Genomic DNA, 24,504 nt, shown 5'->3' with positions numbered 1-24,504 from the left:
ACCAGAAAAGGTAAATGTACAGATACAGGACAGGTAAATGTACAGACACAGGACAGGTAAGTGAACAGATACAAGGCAGGTAAATGCACAGATAAAGGACAGTTAATTGTACATATACAGGACAGGTAAATGCACAGATACAGAACAGGTAAATGTACAGATATAGGACAGGTAAATTTACAGATACAGGACAGGAAAATGAACTGATACAGGTCAGGTAAATGCGTAAATACAGGACAGTTAAAGGTACAGATACAAGACAGGTGAAGGTACAGATACAGGACAGTAAAGGTACTTTCAGGACAGGTGAAGGTACAGATACAGGACAGTAAAGGTACTTTCAGGACAGGTGAAGGTACAGATACAGGATAGTAAAGGTACTTTCAGGACAGGTAAAGGTACAGATAGAGGACAGGTAAAGGTATGGGACAGATAAAGGTACCGATACAAGAGAGTTAAGTGTACAGATACATGACAGGTAAAGGTACAAATACAGGACAGGTGAGGGTACAGAGGCAGGAAAGGTAAAGGTACAGAGACAGAACAGGTAAATGTAAAGATATAGGACAGGTAAAGCTAGAGATACCGGAAAGGTAAATGTAGAGATACAGGAAATATAAATGAACAGATACAGGACAGGTAAAGGTACAGATACAGAACAGGTAAAGGTAGAGAACCAGGTCAGCTAAGTGTACAAAACAGGTAAAGGTACAGTTACAAGTCTGGTAAAGATACAGGTATTGGACAGGTACAGGTACAATACAGGAGAGGTAAAGGTACAGTTACAGAACAAGTAAATGTACAGATACAGGACAGGTATAGTTACAGTTACAGGTCTGGTAAAGATACGGGTACTGGACAGGTAAAGGTACAGATAAAAAACAGGCAAAGGTACAGTCACAGGTCCGGTAAAGATACTGGTATTGGACAGGTAAATGTACAGATACAGTACAGTTAAAGTTACAGATAGATGACAGGTAAGTGTACAGATACAGGATAGATAAATGTACAGATGCAGGACAGGTAAGTGCAGATACAGGACAGGTAAAGGTACAGATACAAGACAGGTAAAGTTCCAGGTACAGGACAGGTGGAGGTACAGATACAGGTCAGGTAAATGCATAAATACAGGATAGTTAAAGGTACAGATACAGGACAGGTAAAGGTACAGATACAAGACAGGTAAAGTTCCAGGTACAGGACAGGTGGAGGTACAGATACAGGTCAGGTAAATGCATAAATACAGGATAGTTAAAGGTACAGATACAGGACAGGTAAAAGTACAGATACAGGACAGGTAAAGGTACAGATACAAAACAGGTATAGGTACAGATAGAGGACAGGTAAATGTACAGATACAGGACAGATAAATTTACAGATACCGGACAGGAAAATGAACTGATACAGGTCAGGTAAATGCATAAATACAGGACAGTTAAAGGTACAGATAAAAGACAGGTGAAGGTACAGATACAGGACAGTAAAGGTACTTTCAGAACAGGTAAATGTAAAGATATAGGACAGGTAAAGCTAGAGATACCGGAAAGGTAAATGTAGAGATACAGTAAAGATAAATGAACAGATACAGGACAGGTAAAGGTACAAATACAGAACAGGTAAAGGTAGAGAACCAAGTCAGCTAAGTGTACAAAACAGGTAAAGGTACAGTTACAAGTCTGGCAAAGATACAGGTATTGGACAGGTACAGGTACAATACAGGAGAGGTAAAGGTACAGTTATAGAACAGGTAAACGTACAGATACAGGACAGGTATAGTTACAGTTACAGGTCTGGTAAAGATACGGGTACTGGACAGGTAAAGGTACAGATACAAAACAGGCAAAGGTACAGTTACAGGTCCGGTAAAGATACTGGTATTGGACAGGTAAATGTACAGATACAGTACAGTTAAAGTTACAGATAGATGACAGGTAAGTGTACAGATACAGGATAGATAAATGTGCAGATACAGGACAGGTAAGTGCACAGATACAGGGCAGGTAAAGGTACAGATACAAGACAGGTAAAGTTCCAGGTACAGGACAGGTGGAGGTACAGATACAGGTCAGGTAAATGCATAAATACAGGATAGTTAAAGGTACAGATACAGGACAGGTAAAAGTACAGATACAGGTCAGGTAAATGCATAAATACAGGATAGTTAAAGGTACAGATACAGGACAGGTAAAAGTACAGATACAGGACAGGTAAAAGTACAGATACAGGACAGGTAAAGGTACAGATACAGGAAAGGTAAAGGTACAGATACAGGACAGGTTAAGGTACAGTTACAGGTCTGGTAGAGATACAGGTACTGGACAGGTAAATGTACAGATACAGAAACATAGAAACATAGAAGATAGGAGCAGGAGTAGGCCATTTGGCCCCTCTAGCCTGCTCCGCCATTCAATGCGATCATGGCTGATCATCCAAGTTCAGTACCCGGTCCCTGCTTTCTCCCCATACCCCTTGATCCCTTTAGCCTTAAGAAATATATCCAACTCCTTCTTGAATATATTTAATGAATTATCCTCTACTGCCTTCTGTGGTAGAGAATTCCACAGGTTCACCACTCTCTGGGTGAAGAAATTCCTCCTCATTTCTGTCCTAAAAGGCCTACCCCTTATCCTTAGACTGTGACCCCTGGTTCTGGATTCCCCGACCATCGGGAACATCCTCCCTGCATCTAGTCTGTCCAGTCCTTCCAGAATGTTATAAGTTTCAATGAGATCCCCTCTCATTCTTCTAAACTCCAGCGAGTACAAGCCCAATCGACCCAATCTCTCCTCATACGTCATTCCTGCCATCCCAGGTATCAGCCTGGTGAATCTTCACTGAACTCCTTCCATGGCAAGAATATCCTTCCTCAGATAAGGCGACCAAAACTGCACACAATACTCAAGATGTGGTCTCACTGTACAACTGCAGCAAGACATCCTTGTTCTTGTATGCAAATCCTCTCGCTATGAAGGCCAACATACCATTTGCCTTCTTAACTGCCTGCTGCACCTACATGCTTACCTTCAGCGACTGGTACACAAGGACACCCAGGTCTCGTTGCACTTCCCCTTCTCCCAATATATTGCCATTCAGATAATAATCTGCCTTCCTGTTTTTGACACCAGAAAAGGTAAATGTACAGATACAGGACAGGTAAATGTACAGACACAGGACAGGTAAGTGAACAGATACAAGGCAGGTAAATGCACAGATAAAGGACAGTTAATTGTACATATACAGGACAGGTAAATGCACAGATACAGAACAGGTAAATGTACAGATATAGGACAGGTAAATTTACAGATACAGGACAGGAAAATGAACTGATACAGGTCAGGTAAATGCGTAAATACAGGACAGTTAAAGGTACAGATACAAGACAGGTGAAGGTACAGATACAGGACAGTAAAGGTACTTTCAGGACAGGTGAAGGTACAGATACAGGACAGTAAAGGTACTTTCAGGACAGGTGAAGGTACAGATACAGGATAGTAAAGGTACTTTCAGGACAGGTAAAGGTACAGATAGAGGACAGGTAAAGGTATGGGACAGATAAAGGTACCGATACAAGAGAGTTAAGTGTACAGATACATGACAGGTAAAGGTACAAATACAGGACAGGTGAGGGTACAGAGGCAGGAAAGGTAAAGGTACAGAGACAGAACAGGTAAATGTAAAGATATAGGACAGGTAAAGCTAGAGATACCGGAAAGGTAAATGTAGAGATACAGGAAATATAAATGAACAGATACAGGACAGGTAAAGGTACAGATACAGAACAGGTAAAGGTAGAGAACCAGGTCAGCTAAGTGTACAAAACAGGTAAAGGTACAGTTACAAGTCTGGTAAAGATACAGGTATTGGACAGGTACAGGTACAATACAGGAGAGGTAAAGGTACAGTTACAGAACAAGTAAATGTACAGATACAGGACAGGTATAGTTACAGTTACAGGTCTGGTAAAGATACGGGTACTGGACAGGTAAAGGTACAGATAAAAAACAGGCAAAGGTACAGTCACAGGTCCGGTAAAGATACTGGTATTGGACAGGTAAATGTACAGATACAGTACAGTTAAAGTTACAGATAGATGACAGGTAAGTGTACAGATACAGGATAGATAAATGTACAGATGCAGGACAGGTAAGTGCAGATACAGGACAGGTAAAGGTACAGATACAAGACAGGTAAAGTTCCAGGTACAGGACAGGTGGAGGTACAGATACAGGTCAGGTAAATGCATAAATACAGGATAGTTAAAGGTACAGATACAGGACAGGTAAAGGTACAGATACAAGACAGGTAAAGTTCCAGGTACAGGACAGGTGGAGGTACAGATACAGGTCAGGTAAATGCATAAATACAGGATAGTTAAAGGTACAGATACAGGACAGGTAAAAGTACAGATACAGGACAGGTAAAGGTACAGATACAAAACAGGTATAGGTACAGATAGAGGACAGGTAAATGTACAGATACAGGACAGATAAATTTACAGATACCGGACAGGAAAATGAACTGATACAGGTCAGGTAAATGCATAAATACAGGACAGTTAAAGGTACAGATAAAAGACAGGTGAAGGTACAGATACAGGACAGTAAAGGTACTTTCAGAACAGGTAAATGTAAAGATATAGGACAGGTAAAGCTAGAGATACCGGAAAGGTAAATGTAGAGATACAGGAAAGATAAATGAACAGATACAGGACAGGTAAAGGTACAAATACAGAACAGGTAAAGGTAGAGAACCAAGTCAGCTAAGTGTACAAAACAGGTAAAGGTACAGTTACAAGTCTGGCAAAGATACAGGTATTGGACAGGTACAGGTACAATACAGGAGAGGTAAAGGTACAGTTATAGAACAGGTAAACGTACAGATACAGGACAGGTATAGTTACAGTTACAGGTCTGGTAAAGATACGGGTACTGGACAGGTAAAGGTACAGATACAAAACAGGCAAAGGTACAGTTACAGGTCCGGTAAAGATACTGGTATTGGACAGGTAAATGTACAGATACAGTACAGTTAAAGTTACAGATAGATGACAGGTAAGTGTACAGATACAGGATAGATAAATGTGCAGATACAGGACAGGTAAGTGCACAGATACAGGGCAGGTAAAGGTACAGATACAAGACAGGTAAAGTTCCAGGTACAGGACAGGTGGAGGTACAGATACAGGTCAGGTAAATGCATAAATACAGGATAGTTAAAGGTACAGATACAGGACAGGTAAAAGTACAGATACAGGTCAGGTAAATGCATAAATACAGGATAGTTAAAGGTACAGATACAGGACAGGTAAAAGTACAGATACAGGACAGGTAAAAGTACAGATACAGGACAGGTAAAGGTACAGATACAGGAAAGGTAAAGGTACAGATACAGGACAGGTTAAGGTACAGTTACAGGTCTGGTAGAGATACAGGTACTGGACAGGTAAATGTACAGATACAGAAACATAGAAACATAGAAGATAGGAGCAGGAGTAGGCCATTTGGCCCCTCTAGCCTGCTCCGCCATTCAATGCGATCATGGCTGATCATCCAAGTTCAGTACCCGGTCCCTGCTTTCTCCCCATACCCCTTGATCCCTTTAGCCTTAAGAAATATATCCAACTCCTTCTTGAATATATTTAATGAATTATCCTCTACTGCCTTCTGTGGTAGAGAATTCCACAGGTTCACCACTCTCTGGGTGAAGAAATTCCTCCTCATTTCTGTCCTAAAAGGCCTACCCCTTATCCTTAGACTGTGACCCCTGGTTCTGGATTCCCCGACCATCGGGAACATCCTCCCTGCATCTAGTCTGTCCAGTCCTTCCAGAATGTTATAAGTTTCAATGAGATCCCCTCTCATTCTTCTAAACTCCAGCGAGTACAAGCCCAATCGACCCAATCTCTCCTCATACGTCATTCCTGCCATCCCAGGTATCAGCCTGGTGAATCTTCACTGAACTCCTTCCATGGCAAGAATATCCTTCCTCAGATAAGGCGACCAAAACTGCACACAATACTCAAGATGTGGTCTCACTGTACAACTGCAGCAAGACATCCTTGTTCTTGTATGCAAATCCTCTCGCTATGAAGGCCAACATACCATTTGCCTTCTTAACTGCCTGCTGCACCTACATGCTTACCTTCAGCGACTGGTACACAAGGACACCCAGGTCTCGTTGCACTTCCCCTTCTCCCAATATATTGCCATTCAGATAATAATCTGCCTTCCTGTTTTTGACACCAGAAAAGGTAAATGTACAGATACAGGACAGGTAAATGTACAGACACAGGACAGGTAAGTGAACAGATACAAGGCAGGTAAATGCACAGATAAAGGACAGTTAATTGTACATATACAGGACAGGTAAATGCACAGATACAGAACAGGTAAATGTACAGATATAGGACAGGTAAATTTACAGATACAGGACAGGAAAATGAACTGATACAGGTCAGGTAAATGCGTAAATACAGGACAGTTAAAGGTACAGATACAAGACAGGTGAAGGTACAGATACAGGACAGTAAAGGTACTTTCAGGACAGGTGAAGGTACAGATACAGGACAGTAAAGGTACTTTCAGGACAGGTGAAGGTACAGATACAGGATAGTAAAGGTACTTTCAGGACAGGTAAAGGTACAGATAGAGGACAGGTAAAGGTATGGGACAGATAAAGGTACCGATACAAGAGAGTTAAGTGTACAGATACATGACAGGTAAAGGTACAAATACAGGACAGGTGAGGGTACAGAGGCAGGAAAGGTAAAGGTACAGAGACAGAACAGGTAAATGTAAAGATATAGGACAGGTAAAGCTAGAGATACCGGAAAGGTAAATGTAGAGATACAGGAAATATAAATGAACAGATACAGGACAGGTAAAGGTACAGATACAGAACAGGTAAAGGTAGAGAACCAGGTCAGCTAAGTGTACAAAACAGGTAAAGGTACAGTTACAAGTCTGGTAAAGATACAGGTATTGGACAGGTACAGGTACAATACAGGAGAGGTAAAGGTACAGTTACAGAACAAGTAAATGTACAGATACAGGACAGGTATAGTTACAGTTACAGGTCTGGTAAAGATACGGGTACTGGACAGGTAAAGGTACAGATAAAAAACAGGCAAAGGTACAGTCACAGGTCCGGTAAAGATACTGGTATTGGACAGGTAAATGTACAGATACAGTACAGTTAAAGTTACAGATAGATGACAGGTAAGTGTACAGATACAGGATAGATAAATGTACAGATGCAGGACAGGTAAGTGCAGATACAGGACAGGTAAAGGTACAGATACAAGACAGGTAAAGTTCCAGGTACAGGACAGGTGGAGGTACAGATACAGGTCAGGTAAATGCATAAATACAGGATAGTTAAAGGTACAGATACAGGACAGGTAAAGGTACAGATACAAGACAGGTAAAGTTCCAGGTACAGGACAGGTGGAGGTACAGATACAGGTCAGGTAAATGCATAAATACAGGATAGTTAAAGGTACAGATACAGGACAGGTAAAAGTACAGATACAGGACAGGTAAAGGTACAGATACAAAACAGGTATAGGTACAGATAGAGGACAGGTAAATGTACAGATACAGGACAGATAAATTTACAGATACCGGACAGGAAAATGAACTGATACAGGTCAGGTAAATGCATAAATACAGGACAGTTAAAGGTACAGATAAAAGACAGGTGAAGGTACAGATACAGGACAGTAAAGGTACTTTCAGAACAGGTAAATGTAAAGATATAGGACAGGTAAAGCTAGAGATACCGGAAAGGTAAATGTAGAGATACAGGAAAGATAAATGAACAGATACAGGACAGGTAAAGGTACAAATACAGAACAGGTAAAGGTAGAGAACCAAGTCAGCTAAGTGTACAAAACAGGTAAAGGTACAGTTACAAGTCTGGCAAAGATACAGGTATTGGACAGGTACAGGTACAATACAGGAGAGGTAAAGGTACAGTTATAGAACAGGTAAACGTACAGATACAGGACAGGTATAGTTACAGTTACAGGTCTGGTAAAGATACGGGTACTGGACAGGTAAAGGTACAGATACAAAACAGGCAAAGGTACAGTTACAGGTCCGGTAAAGATACTGGTATTGGACAGGTAAATGTACAGATACAGTACAGTTAAAGTTACAGATAGATGACAGGTAAGTGTACAGATACAGGATAGATAAATGTGCAGATACAGGACAGGTAAGTGCACAGATACAGGGCAGGTAAAGGTACAGATACAAGACAGGTAAAGTTCCAGGTACAGGACAGGTGGAGGTACAGATACAGGTCAGGTAAATGCATAAATACAGGATAGTTAAAGGTACAGATACAGGACAGGTAAAAGTACAGATACAGGTCAGGTAAATGCATAAATACAGGATAGTTAAAGGTACAGATACAGGACAGGTAAAAGTACAGATACAGGACAGGTAAAAGTACAGATACAGGACAGGTAAAGGTACAGATACAGGAAAGGTAAAGGTACAGATACAGGACAGGTTAAGGTACAGTTACAGGTCTGGTAGAGATACAGGTACTGGACAGGTAAATGTACAGATACAGAAACATAGAAACATAGAAGATAGGAGCAGGAGTAGGCCATTTGGCCCCTCTAGCCTGCTCCGCCATTCAATGCGATCATGGCTGATCATCCAAGTTCAGTACCCGGTCCCTGCTTTCTCCCCATACCCCTTGATCCCTTTAGCCTTAAGAAATATATCCAACTCCTTCTTGAATATATTTAATGAATTATCCTCTACTGCCTTCTGTGGTAGAGAATTCCACAGGTTCACCACTCTCTGGGTGAAGAAATTCCTCCTCATTTCTGTCCTAAAAGGCCTACCCCTTATCCTTAGACTGTGACCCCTGGTTCTGGATTCCCCGACCATCGGGAACATCCTCCCTGCATCTAGTCTGTCCAGTCCTTCCAGAATGTTATAAGTTTCAATGAGATCCCCTCTCATTCTTCTAAACTCCAGCGAGTACAAGCCCAATCGACCCAATCTCTCCTCATACGTCATTCCTGCCATCCCAGGTATCAGCCTGGTGAATCTTCACTGAACTCCTTCCATGGCAAGAATATCCTTCCTCAGATAAGGCGACCAAAACTGCACACAATACTCAAGATGTGGTCTCACTGTACAACTGCAGCAAGACATCCTTGTTCTTGTATGCAAATCCTCTCGCTATGAAGGCCAACATACCATTTGCCTTCTTAACCGCCTGCTGCACCTACATGCTTACCTTCAGCGACTGGTACACAAGGACACCCAGGTCTCGTTGCACTTCCCCTTCTCCCAATATATTGCCATTCAGATAATAATCTGCCTTCCTGTTTTTGACACCAGAAAAGGTAAATGTACAGATACAGGACAGGTAAATGTACAGACACAGGACAGGTAAGTGAACAGATACAAGGCAGGTAAATGCACAGATAAAGGACAGTTAATTGTACATATACAGGACAGGTAAATGCACAGATACAGAACAGGTAAATGTACAGATATAGGACAGGTAAAACTAGAGATACCGGACAGGTAAATGTAGAGATACAGGAAAGGTAAATATACAGATACAGGCCAGGTAAAGGTGCAGGTGTAGGACAGGTAAGTGTACAGATACAGGACAGGTAAATGTACAGATACAAGACAGGTAAAGGTAGAGAACCAGGACAGCTAAGTGTACAGATACAGGACAGGTAGAGATACAGATACAAAACAGGTAAAGGTACAGATAGAGGACAGGTAAATGTACAGATACAGGACAGGTAAATTTACAGATACAGGACAGGAAAATGAACTGATACAGGTCAGGTAAATGCGTAAATACAGGACAGTTAAAGGTACAGATACAAGACAGGTGAAGGTACAGATACAGGACAGTAAAGGTACTTTCAGGACAGGTGAAGGTACAGATACAGGACAGTAAAGGTACTTTCAGGACAGGTGAAGGTACAGATACAGGATAGTAAAGGTACTTTCAGGACAGGTAAAGGTACAGATAGAGGACAGGTAAAGGTATGGGACAGATAAAGGTACCGATACAAGAGAGTTAAGTGTACAGATACATGACAGGTAAAGGTACAAATACAGGACAGGTGAGGGTACAGAGGCAGGAAAGGTAAAGGTACAGAGACAGAACAGGTAAATGTAAAGATATAGGACAGGTAAAGCTAGAGATACCGGAAAGGTAAATGTAGAGATACAGGAAATATAAATGAACAGATACAGGACAGGTAAAGGTACAGATACAGAACAGGTAAAGGTAGAGAACCAGGTCAGCTAAGTGTACAAAACAGGTAAAGGTACAGTTACAAGTCTGGTAAAGATACAGGTATTGGACAGGTACAGGTACAATACAGGAGAGGTAAAGGTACAGTTACAGAACAAGTAAATGTACAGATACAGGACAGGTATAGTTACAGTTACAGGTCTGGTAAAGATACGGGTACTGGACAGGTAAAGGTACAGATAAAAAACAGGCAAAGGTACAGTCACAGGTCCGGTAAAGATACTGGTATTGGACAGGTAAATGTACAGATACAGTACAGTTAAAGTTACAGATAGATGACAGGTAAGTGTACAGATACAGGATAGATAAATGTACAGATGCAGGACAGGTAAGTGCAGATACAGGACAGGTAAAGGTACAGATACAAGACAGGTAAAGTTCCAGGTACAGGACAGGTGGAGGTACAGATACAGGTCAGGTAAATGCATAAATACAGGATAGTTAAAGGTACAGATACAGGACAGGTAAAGGTACAGATACAAGACAGGTAAAGTTCCAGGTACAGGACAGGTGGAGGTACAGATACAGGTCAGGTAAATGCATAAATACAGGATAGTTAAAGGTACAGATACAGGACAGGTAAAAGTACAGATACAGGACAGGTAAAGGTACAGATACAAAACAGGTATAGGTACAGATAGAGGACAGGTAAATGTACAGATACAGGACAGATAAATTTACAGATACCGGACAGGAAAATGAACTGATACAGGTCAGGTAAATGCATAAATACAGGACAGTTAAAGGTACAGATAAAAGACAGGTGAAGGTACAGATACAGGACAGTAAAGGTACTTTCAGAACAGGTAAATGTAAAGATATAGGACAGGTAAAGCTAGAGATACCGGAAAGGTAAATGTAGAGATACAGGAAAGATAAATGAACAGATACAGGACAGGTAAAGGTACAAATACAGAACAGGTAAAGGTAGAGAACCAAGTCAGCTAAGTGTACAAAACAGGTAAAGGTACAGTTACAAGTCTGGCAAAGATACAGGTATTGGACAGGTACAGGTACAATACAGGAGAGGTAAAGGTACAGTTATAGAACAGGTAAACGTACAGATACAGGACAGGTATAGTTACAGTTACAGGTCTGGTAAAGATACGGGTACTGGACAGGTAAAGGTACAGATACAAAACAGGCAAAGGTACAGTTACAGGTCCGGTAAAGATACTGGTATTGGACAGGTAAATGTACAGATACAGTACAGTTAAAGTTACAGATAGATGACAGGTAAGTGTACAGATACAGGATAGATAAATGTGCAGATACAGGACAGGTAAGTGCACAGATACAGGGCAGGTAAAGGTACAGATACAAGACAGGTAAAGTTCCAGGTACAGGACAGGTGGAGGTACAGATACAGGTCAGGTAAATGCATAAATACAGGATAGTTAAAGGTACAGATACAGGACAGGTAAAAGTACAGATACAGGTCAGGTAAATGCATAAATACAGGATAGTTAAAGGTACAGATACAGGACAGGTAAAAGTACAGATACAGGACAGGTAAAAGTACAGATACAGGACAGGTAAAGGTACAGATACAGCAGAGGTAAAGTGACAGACAGAATGATGCGCTATCAATTACTCATATAAGACTGAGAGTTAGAAGAGTAACTAAAGGCTTTTATTAACAACAGAATGGAGGTCTGCCTCGCGTGGTCGACCGGTCCAGGATACAAAGGGCTGGGGAGCAGTCACCTTTGTACTAGGACCTGTGGGAGGAGTCAGCCGAGGCATGTCCAGGCATGTACACAGTGGAATACAAACAGGCCAAACAGGAATACAAACAGTGGTTTACCACATTCACCCCTTGTTTAAAATTGAGTCCGGCGGGGTGAAGTGTATTAAAAGTTAGTGTATTGGAGTCTCTCCGGAGGTCTTGTCTGCCGCTGTGATCGGCGTGGCGACGGCAGGGGTAGTGAAGCTTCCGGCGCCGAGTCCAGCGTAGGCTGTGGCACAGGCGTGTCGTCCTCGTAGATGTCGAGCGGGTCGCGGGGCCCAGGCCTGCCGTCTGCTGGGGCTGGATATCGGATCGTGGGGGGGGGTGGTAGTGGGTAGTGGGTTACTGCGGCCCCCGAGGGTGCAAGGTCTCTTATGGAGACTGTGTCCTCCCGCCCGTCCGGGTATGCGATGTAAGCATACTGGGGGTTGGCGTGGAGGAGGTCGACCCTCTCGACCAGGGTGTCCATTTTATGGGTCCTCACGTGTCTTCTCAGTAGGACCGGCCCTGGGGACGTCAGCCATGGTGGTAGCGATGTCCCCGATGTGGACTTCCTTGGGAAGCCAAACATTTTCTCATGAGGGGTGGCGTTAGTGGCAGTGCAGAGCAGTGACCGAATAGAGTGGAGCGCATCGGGGAGCACATCCTGCCAGCGGGAGGTTGGAAGGCCCCTAGACTTTAAGGCTAGCAGGACGGCCTTCCAAACTGTCGCATTTTCTCTTTCCACCTGTCCGTTGCCCCGGGGGTTGTAACTGGTGGTCCTGCTTGTGGCAATACCCCTAGTTAGCAGGTACTGACGGAGTTCGTCGCTCATAAACGATGAGCCCCGGTCGCTATGGATATAGCTGGGGAAGCCGAACAGGGTGAAGAGGTTGTTCAGACATTTAATGACCGTGGCACTGGTCATGTCCGGGCAGGGGAAGGCGAACGGGAAACGGGAGTACTCATCAATAATATTGAGGAAGTACACATTGCGGTCGGAGGAGGGGAGAGGCCCTTTAAAATCAACGCTCAGGCGCTCGAAGGGGCGAGTGGCTTTTATCAGGTGGGCCCTGTCTGGTCTATAAAAGTGCGGTTTGCACTCAGCGCAGACTTGGCAGTTCCTGGTCATGGTCCTGACCTCCTCAATAGAGTAAGGCAGGTTGCGGGCCTTGATGAGGTGGAAGAACCTGGTGACCCCCGGGTGGCAGAGGTCATTGTGGAGGGCCCGCAGTCTATTGATCTGCGCGCTGGCGCAGGTGCCACGCGATAGCGCATCCGGGGGTTCATTTAGCTTCCCGGGCCGGTACAAGATCTCGTAGTTGTAGGTGGAAAGTTCGATTCTCCACCTCAAGATCTTGTCATTTATGATTTTGCCCCTCTGCTTGCTGTTAAACATAAAAGCAACTGAACGCTGGTCGGTGAGCAGGGTAAATCGTTTTCCGGCCAGGTAGTGCCTCCAATGACGCACAGCCTCCACAATCGCCTGGGCCTCCTTCTCAACAGCGGAGTGTCTGGTCTCCGGGCCTTGGAGGGTTCGTGAAAAGAAGGCCACGGGTCTCCCCGCCTGATTGAGGGTAGCGGCCAGGGCAAAGTCGGACGCGTCGCTTTCCACCATGCACTGTGTGCATGGTGGCTTTGGCAATGTCCTCCTTGATACGGTGGAAGGCTAAGCGGGCCTCTGCCGTCAAGGGAAAAGAGGTGGACTTGATCAGCGGACGGGCCTTGTCCGCATAGTAGGGGACCCACTCGGCGTAATAGGAGAAAAACCCTAGGCACCTCTTCAGGGCCTTGAGGCAGTGGGGCAGTGGAAGTTCCATAAGGGGACGCATCCGGTCGGGGTCGGGGCCGATGACTCCGTGTTCCACAACACAGCCAAGGATGGCGAGGCGGTTTGTGCGGAATATGCACTTCTCCTTGTTATATGTCAGGTTTAGGAGTTGGGCGGTGCGGAGGAATTTTTCGAGGTTTGCGTCATGGTCCTGCAAGTCACGGCCGCAGATGGTCACATTGTCCAGATATGGGAGAGTGGCCTGCAACGCATTTTGATCTACCATCCGGTCCATCTCCCTTTGGAAGACGGAGACCCCGTTGGTGATGCCAAAGGGAACCCTAAGGAAGTGATAGAGGCGGCCGTTTGCCTCAAAGGCAGTGTACTGGCGGTCCTCAGGGCGGATGGGGAGCTGGTGGTACGCTGATTTCAGGTCAATGGTCGAGAAGACGCGGTACTGCGCGATCTGGTTGACCATATCAGTTATACGGGGGAGTGGGTAGGCGTCCAGCAGGGTGCAGCGATTTATTGTCTGGCTGTAGTCGATGACCAGGCGCTGCTTCTCGCCGGTCTTAACGACCACAACCTGGGCTCGCCAGGGGCTGGTGCTGCCCTCAATAATCCCTTCTTTCAGGAGCCGCTCCACTTCGGTTTTAATGAAAACCCTGTCCCCGGCACTGTATCGCCTGCTCTTTGTGGCGATGGGCTTACAGTCGGGGGTGAGGTTAGCAAACAGTGGTGGGGGGGTGACTCTGAGTGTGGAGAGGTTGCACCTGGTGCGCGGCGGGCAATTTGGATGCTGCTGGCTGCGGACTGTGAGTGGGGGTAGGGGTCCACCGTACGCCATCGTAACACTTTTAAGGTGGCATTGAAAATCTAACCCCAGCAGGACGGCAGCGCAGAGGTCAGGCAGGACCACAAGTTTAAAATGATCGTACACGGTCCCGTCTACTACGAGTGTCACCACGCAGTAGCCGCCGATGTCCGCCGACTGGGACTCGGAGGCCATAGAAATCCGCTGTTGCGCAGGCAGGACTGGGAGAGAGCAACGCCGCACCGTGTCGGGGTGGATGAAGCTCTCCGTGCTCCCAGAGTCAAAAAGGCAGATTGTATCATGACCATTTACCTTAATGTCCATTGTGGAACTGGCCAGTTGGTGCGGTCTCGCTTGGTCCAGTGTAACGGATGCCAGCGTAGGGGTCGGTGTGTCGCTGCGGGTATCAGATGAGGCGGTGTCGGGGGCCTGCTGCGTCCCGGCTGTCGTCCAAGATGGCGGCGTCCATGATCCCCATGTGGCTGGAGGCGTCCAAAATGGCTGCTGTACCGGCGATTCGCACATGGCTGGGGAGGTCCAAGATGGCGGTCCGCATGGCCCACACGCGGCGCTGCTGGGGTTCGGGGTGGCTTTGGCCCTGCAGACGCTAGCGTAGTGTCCCTTCTTCCCGCAGCCCAAGCAGATCGCGTTTTTCGCCGGGCAGCGCGCTCTGGGGTGTTTTGCCTGGCCACAGAAGTGGCATTTCTGGCCTTGGGGCACTGCTGTCTGGCCTTGGGACACTGCTGTGGTAGTTGGGCCATTGTTGGGGTGTGGCTGGGGTGGCACGGCGCTATGAGGCGGTCCTACCATGTCCCAGGCTGTCATTCCCCGCGGCGTCCACGGTGCAGAGGAGTAGGCATCCATGCCCTGGTAGGCTGCATCCAACGATAGTGCGAGTTCAGAGGCCTTGTTGAGGTCGAGGTTACTCTGCTCCAACAGTCGCTATCGGGTGTAATCGGATCTGTGGCCCGCTACAAAAGCGTCCCGGATAAGTTCCTCTGTGTACACGGCGGCCTTTACATCCTTACAACCACAGGCCCGGCCAAGCACAGACAGTGCCTGAAGGTATTCCACGGTCGATTCCCCAGGTTGTTGTTTACGACTCCCCAGGAGGTGCCTGGTGTACACTTCGTTCACTGGGCGCGTGTACTGGTCCTTGAGGAGCTTGATAGCGTCCGCGTACGAGGTCGCATCTTGGATGACCGAGTACACTCGGTGGTTCACTTTGGAGGTCAGGACATCCAGTTTGTCCTCGTCCGATTTGATTGCTTCGGAGGCGGTCAGGAATTTTTCGAAACACTTAAGCCAGTGAGTAAACTTGGTGGATGAGTCCACCTCCCGATGATCTAAGTCCAGGCATGCTGGTGTGAGGATCTTCTCCATTATAAAAATGTTGTTAATAAAATTGATGCGCTATCAATTACTCATAAAAGACTGAGAGTTAGAAGAGTAACTAAAGGCTTTTATTAACAACAGAATGGAGGTCTGCCTCGCGTGGTCGACCGGTCCAGGATACAAAGGGCTGGGGAGCAGTCACCTTTATACTAGGACCTGTGGGAGGAGTCAGCCGAGGCATGTCCAGGCATGTACACAGTGGAATACAAACAGGACAAACAGGAATACAAACAGTGGTTTACCACACAGAATAAAACACAATACTGAGAATTACTGGAATAATTACATGCATATACAATTACATTTATGTGGGAATGGGGAACACACGGCACATCGAGGGAACAAACACATTAAAATTCCCCTTATCCTTATCCCACCCCCAATACCTAGCTAGATTAAACTATGAGGGGCCAGGAATTCATGCTCACCAATTCGAAACCTGTTGATTTAACTGGTTGTGGGTTTTGGGGTTCACTCTTGTCCTTTGGGGTCTGCCGTCGTCACGTGATCACAGGGCGTGGCGATGGAGTTGTTTGTGTGAAGCACCCTCCTTTTCCTCCGTTAACGTCTTCATTGAGTACTTTGTCGGGATGGGTCTTCTTCTTCTTCGGGCGGTTCGGTCGCCGACGGTTTTGCTGCGGTTGGGGCTCAGTTGGCAGTTTTTACCGTTACTCTGATTTTACTACCCAAGCTTCAAACGCCAGCTTATAACTAGGCCGTTTGTCCCCAATGCGTCTTTCAGCTGCCCTTCTCTGCCTTTACCAGTTTTACCGTTTTTCTCGTCTCGTCTCATCTCGTCTCGTCTCGTCTCATCTCGTCTCGTCTCGTCTACCCGTTCGTGGCCCCGTGTGTCCTGTGCGTGCTCGATTCGGTTTCATTCTTTTCCCCGTTTGGCCCCCGGTGTTGTAATGGGCATCCTCGGCAAGAGGCAAGGGAGCGAGCAAGGGGCCGAGCAAGAGGCAAGAGAGAAGAGAGACATTGGCTACCGGTGGGCCTACAATTATACTCGGTTCTTCACCCCTTATCTGCGCGCCAAATCAGGTCAGTTCTTTGTCTAACTTTTGGCGGGTTCATTTAAAATGATTAAGTCATTTACTTTAACGACTTCTGGGGTGGTTGTCTCCGTGTTTATTGGCTTCGATATCCTGGCTGTTTGTTATTTATGAAACTTAATCGGGTTTTCTTGTCTCGGTGGCTACGTTGATCTGTTACCGATTATGTATGCAAAAAGTTGATGGCCTCAAGATTAGGCCCATCCTGACTTGATCTGTTCCAAGATGAAGAATGCATATTCTGTGTTTACCTAGCTGTCTGGCTTCACAAAGTCTTTCACAGATTCATGCATGTTAGGTTTCGTTTCAGGGCCTGCCTTTTGCAGGGCCTTGCTTTTAAAATCCTGTCGGTTTTGCTCACGAGGTTTCAGAAGCCATTTTGGGTACCCTTTTTAATAACTTGTCCATACAGGGTCCCTTTATCCATAACTTTTGGGGAATGTGGGAATTTTGAGAACCCTACAGTTTAATGAGAGACTGAGGCATATCCTGCTTGTCACAGACCCGCTTACAATATGGGAATGGGACAGATCCTGCTGGACACAGACCCACGTACAGTGAAAGACTGAGACAGATCCCGTTGGTCACTGACCCTCATACAGTATGGGAATGGGACAGATCCTGCTGGTCAAAGACTCGCGTACAGTATGGGAATGGGGCAGATCCTGCTGGTCACTGACCCATGTACAGTATGGGAATGGGACAGATCCTGCTGGAAACAGACCCGCGTACAGTATGGGAATGGGACAGGTCCTGTTCGTCACTGACCCTCGTACAGTATGGGAATGGGACAGATTCCGTTGGTAACAGATACGCATACAATGAGAGACTGAGACAGATCCTGCTGGTCACTGACCCTCGTACAGTATGGGAATGGGGCAGATCCTGCTGGTCACTGACCCACGTACAGTATGGGAATGGGACAGATCCTGCTGGAAACAGACCGGCGTACAGTATGGGAATGGGGCATATCCTTTTGGTCACTGACCTTCGTACAGTACGGGAATGGGAGAGGTCCTGCTGGTCACTGATACGCATACAATGAGAGACTGAGACAGATCCTGATGGTCACTGAACCTCGTACAGTATGGAAATGGGACAGATCCTGCTGGTTACAGACCCGCATACAGTTTGGGAATAGGACAGATGCTGCTGGTCACAGACCCACGTACAATGAAAGACTGAAACAGATCCTGTTGGTCACTGACCCTCGTACAGTATGGGAATGGGGCAGACCCTGCTGGACACTGACCCGCGTACAGTATGGGAATGGGACCGATCCAGCTGGTCACAGACCTACGTACAATGAGAGACTGAGACAGACCCTGTTGGTCACAGACCCGCGTACATTATGGGAATGGGACAGATCCTGCTGGTCACTGACCCCCATACATTATGGGAATGGGGCAGATCCTGCTGGTCACTGACCCGCGTACACTATGGGAATAGGACAGATGCTGCTGGTCACAGATCTGCGTACATTTTGGTAATGGGACAAATCCTGCTGGTCACTGACCTGCGTACAATGAGAGACTGAGAAAGAACCTGTTGGTCACAGACCCGCGTACAGTATTGGAATAGGACAGATCCTGCTGGTCAGATATCTGCATACAGTATGGTGATGGGACAAATCCTGCTGGTCACAGACCCTCGTTAAGTATTGGAATGGGACAGATCCTGCTGGTCACAGACCCTCATTAAGTATTGAAATGGGACAGATCCTGTTGGTCACTGACCCGCGTACAGTATGGGAATGGGACAGATTCCGCTGGTAACAGATACGCATACAATGAGAGACTGAGACAGATCCCGCTAGTCACTGATCCTCATAAAGTATGGGAATGGGAGAGATCCTGCTGGTCACAGGCCCACGTTTAATGAGAGACAGAGGCATATCCTGCTTGTCACAGACCCGCTTACAATATAAGAATGGGACAGATCCTGCAGGACAGAGACCCAAGTATAGTGAAAGACTGAGACAGACCCCATTGGTCACTGACCCTCGTACAGTATGGGAATGGGGCAGATCCTGCTGGTCACTGACCCGCGTACAGTATGGGAATGGGGCAGATCCTGTTGGTCACTGACATTCGTACAGTACGGGAATGGGAGAGGTACTGCTGGTCACTGACACGCATACAATGAGAGACTGAGACAGATCCTGATGGTCACTGAACCTCGTACAGTATGGAAATGGGACAGATCCTGCTGGTCACAGACCCACATACAGTATGGGAATAGGACAGACGTGCTGGTCACAGACCCGTGTAAAATGAGAAACTGAGACAGATCCTGCTGGCCACAGACCCGCATACAGTAAGGGGATGGGACAGATCCTGCTGGTCACTGACCCGCTTACAGTATGGGAATGGGAGAGATCCTGCTGGTCACAGACCCGCCTACAGTATGGGCATGATATCGATCCTGCTGGTCACAGACCCACTTACAATGAGAGACTGAGACAGATCCTGTTGGTCACTGACACTCGTACTGTATGGGCATGATACAGATCCTGCTGGTCACAGACCCACGTTTAACGAGACACTGAGGCATATCCTGCTTGTCACAGACCCGCTTACAATATGGGAATGGGACAGATTCTGCTGGTCACAGACCCATGTACAGTGAAAGACTGAGACAGATCCCGTTGGTCACTGACTCACGTGCAGTATGGGAATGGGGCAGATCCTGCTGGTCACTGACCCGCGTACAGTATGGGAATGGGGCAGATCCTGCTGGAAACAGACCCGCATACAGTATGGGAATGGGGCAGATCCTGTTGGTCACTGAACCTCGTACAGCATCGGAATGGGACAGATCCTGCTGGTCACAGACCCACGTACAATGAAAGACTGAGACAGATCCTGTTGGTCACTGACCCGCGTACAGTATGGGAATGGGGAAGATCCTGCTGGACACTGACCCGCCTACAGTATGGGAATGGGGCAGATCCTGTTGGTCACTGACCCTCGTACAGCATCGGAATGGGACAGATCCTGCTGGTCACAGAACCACGTACAATGAAAGCCTGAGATAAATCCTGCTGGTCACTGACCCGTGTACAGTATGGGAATGGGGAAGATCCTGCTGGACACTGACCCACGTACAGTATGAGAATGGGACAGATCCTGCTGGTCATAGACACATGTACAATGAGAGCCTGAGACAGATCCTGCTGGTCAGTGACCCGCGTACAGTATGGGAATAGGACAGACACTGCTGGTCACAGATCCGCGTACAGTATGGTAATGGCACAAATCCTGCTGGTCACAGACCCGCGTGCAATGAGAGACTGAGACAGATCCTGCTGGTCACTGAGCATCGTGAAGTATTGGAATTGGCCAGATCCCGCTGGTCACAGATCCGCGTACTGTATGGGAATGGGACAGACCTTGCTGGTCACAGACCCACGTACAATGAGAGACAGAGATAGATCCTGCTGGTCACAGACCTGTGTACAGTATGGGAATGGGATAGCTCCTGCTGGTCACCAACCCACGTACAATGAGAGACTGAGACAGATCCTGTTGGTCACTGACACCCGTACAGTATGGGCATGATGCACATCCTAATGGTCACAGACCCACTTTTAATGAGAGACTGAGGCATATCCTGCTAGTCACAGACCCGCTTACAATATGGGAATGGGACAGATCCTGCTGGACACAGACCCACGTACAGTGAAAGACTGAGACAGATCCCGTTGGTCACTGACCCTCGTACAGTATGGGAATGGGACAGATCCTGCTGATCACAGACTCGCGTACTGAATGGGAATGGGTCAGATCCTGCTGGTCACTGACCTGCGTACAGTATGGGAATGCGACAGATCCTGCTGGTCAGAGACCATTGTAAAATATTGGAATGGGACAGATCCTGCTTGTCATAGACCCGCGTACGGTACGGGAATGGGACAGGTCCTGCTGGTCAACTGATACGCATACAATGAGAGACTGAGACAGATCCTGCTGGTCACTGACCCTCGTACAGTATGGGAATAGGAAAGATCCTGTTGGTCACAGACGAACGTTTAATGAGAGACTGCGACAGATCCAGTTAGTCATAGATCCGCGTACATTACGGGAATGGGGAAAATCCTGCTGGTCACAGACCCACGTACAATGAGAGTCTGAGACAGCTCCTGCTGGTCACAGGCCCGCGTACAGTATGGGCATGATATCGATCCTGCTGTTCACAGACCCACCTCCAATGAGAGACTGAAACAGATCCTGCTGGTCACTGACCCTCGTACATTATTGGATTGGGACAGATCCTGCTGGTCACAGACCCACGTACAATGAGAGACTGAGACAGATCCTACTGGTCACAGACTCGCGTACAGTATGGGCATGATATCGATCGTGCTGGTCACAGGCCCGCTTACAATAACGGAATGGGACAGATCCTGCTGGTCACTGGCCCTCATACAGTATGGGATTAGGACAGATCCTGCTGGTCACAGACACACGTACAACTAGAGTCTGAGACAGATCCTGCTGGTCACTGACCAGCGTCAAATGAAAGACTGAGATAGATCCTGCTGGTCACAGAGCCTCATACAGTATGGGAATTGGACAGAGCCTGCTGGTCACAGATCCTAGTACAGTATAGGAATGGGACAGATCCCGCTGGTCACTGATACGCATACAATGAGAGACTGAGACAGATCCTGCTGGTCACTGACCCTCATACAGTATTGGAATGGGACAGATCCTGCTGGTCACAGAACCGTGTACAGTATGGGAATGGGACTGTTCCTGCTGGTCACAGACCCACGTATAATGAGAGACTGAGACAGATCCTGCTGGTCACAGAACATCATACAGTATGGGAATGCGACAGATCCTGCTGGTCAGAGACTATTGTAAAGTATTGGAATGAGACAGATCCTGCTAGTCATAGACCCGCATACAGAATGGGAATAGGACAGATCCTGCTGGTCACTGACTCTCGTACAGTATGGGAATTGGACAGATCCAGCTGGTCACAGATGGGGCAGATCCTGCTGGTCACTGACCCACGTACAGTATGGGAATGTGGCAGATCCTGCTGGAAACACACCCGCGTACAATATGGGAATGTGTCAGATCCTGCTGGTCACAGACCCACGTACAATGAAAGACTGAGATAGATCCTGCTGGTCACAGAACATCATACAGTATGGGAATGCGACAGATCCTGCTGGTCAGAGACTATTGTAAAGTATTGGAATGAGACAGATCCTGCTAGTCATAGACCCGCATACAGAATGGGAATAGGACAGATCCTGCTGGTCACTGATACGCATACAATCAGAGAATGAGACAAATCCTGCTGGTCACAGACCCACGTACAGTGAAAGACTGAGACAGATTCCATTGGTCTCTGGCCCTCATACAGTATGGGATTAGGACAGATCCTGCTGGTCACAGACCCACGTACAATGAGAGACTGAGACAGATCCTGCTGGTCACTGACCCGCGTGCAATGAAAGACTGAGACAGATCCTGCTGGTCACAGAACCTCATACAGTATGGGAATTGGACAGATCCTGCTGGTCACAGATCCTAGTACAGTATGGGAATGGGACAGATCCCGCTGGTCACTGATACGCATACAATGAGAGACTGAGACAGATCCTGCTGGTCACTGACCCTCGTACAGTATTGGAATGGGGCAGATCCTGCTGGTCACAGAACCGTGTACAGTATGGGAATGGGACAGATCCCGCTGGTCACTGATACGCATACAATGAGAGACTGAGTCAGATCCTGCTGGTCATTGACCCTCGTACAATATTGGAATGGGACAGATCCTGCTGGTCACAGAACCGTGTACAGTATGGGAATGGGACTGATCCTGCTGGTCACAGACCCACGTATAATGAGAGACTGAGACAGATCCTGTTGGTAACAGACTTGTGTACAGTATAGGAATGGGACAGATCCTGCTGGTCACTGACCCGCGTACAGTATGGGAATGGGGAAGATCCTGCTGGTCACTGACCTGCGTACAGTATGGGAATGAGACAGATCCTACTGGTCACAGACTCGCGTGCAGTATGGGAATGGGGAAGATCCTGCTGGTCACTGACCCGCGTACAGTATGGGAATGGGACAGATCCTGCTGGTCACTGACCCGTGTACAATGAAAGACTGAGACAGATCCTGCTGGTCACAGAACCTCATACAGTATGGGAATTGGACAGATCCTGCTGGTCACAGATCCTAGTACAGTTATGGGAATGGGACAGATCCCGCTGGTCACTGATATGCATACAATGAGAGAGTGAGACAGATCCTGCTGGTCACAGATTCTAGTACAGTAAGGGAATGGCACAGATCCCGCTGGTCACTGATATGCATACAATGAGAGAGTGAGACAGATCCTGCTGGTCACAGACCCGCGTACAATATAGGCATGAAATCGATCATGCTGGTCACAGACCCACTTACAATATGGGAATGGGACAGATCCTGCTGGTCACAGACCCACGTACAGTGAAAGACTGAGACAGATCCCGTTGGTCACTGGCCCTCATACATTATGGGATTAGGACAGATCCTGCTGGTCATAGACTCACGTGCCGAATGCGAATCGGAGATACCCCGCTGGTCACAGATCTGCGTACAGTATGGGAATGGGACAGATCCTGCTGGTCACTGACCCACGTACAGTGAAAGACTGAGACAGATCCCGTTGGTCACTGGCCCTCATACAGGATGTGATTAGGACAGATCCTGCTGATCACTGACCAGCGTTCAATGAGAGACTGAGACAGATCCTGCTGGTCACTGAACCGCATGCAATGCAAGACTGAGACAGATCCTGCTGGTCACAGAACCTCGTTTAATGTGAGACTGAGACATATCCTGCTTGTCACAGACCCGCTTACAATATGGGAATGGGGCAGATTCTGCTGGTCACAGACCCATGTACAGTGAAAGACTGAGACAGATCCCTTTGGTGACTGACTCTCGTACAGTATGGGAATTGGACAGATCCTGCTGGTCACAGACTCGCGTGCAGTATGGGAATGGGTTGATCCTACTGGTCACTGACCCGCGTACTGTATGGGAATGGGGCAGATCCTGCTGGAAACAGACCCGTGTACAGTATGGGAATGGGTCAGATCCTGTTGGTCACTGACACTCGTCCAGCATCGGAAAGGGACAGATCCTGCTGGTCACTGACCCGCGTTCAATGAGAGACTGAGAAAGATCCTGATGGTCACAGACACATGTACAATGAGAGCCTGAGACATATCCTGCTGGTCACTGACCCGCATACAGTATGGGAATAGGACAGACGCCGCTGGTCACAGATCCGCGTACAGTATGTTAATGGCACAAATCCTGCTGGTCACAGACCCGCGTGCAATGAGAGACTGAGACAGATCCTGCTGGTCACTGGCCCGCGTACAATGAAAGACTGAGACAGATCCTGCTGGTCACAGGCCTGGGTATAGTATGTGATG

The sequence above is a fragment of the Somniosus microcephalus genome, chromosome 3, assembly GCF_052327205.1.
Source record: "Somniosus microcephalus isolate GS21.2 chromosome 3, FLI_Smic_1.0, whole genome shotgun sequence".
Classification (NCBI taxonomy): Eukaryota; Metazoa; Chordata; class Chondrichthyes; order Squaliformes; family Somniosidae; genus Somniosus; species Somniosus microcephalus.
The sequence above is the reverse complement of the archived record's forward strand: the minus strand, read 5'-3'. Positions refer to the sequence as shown.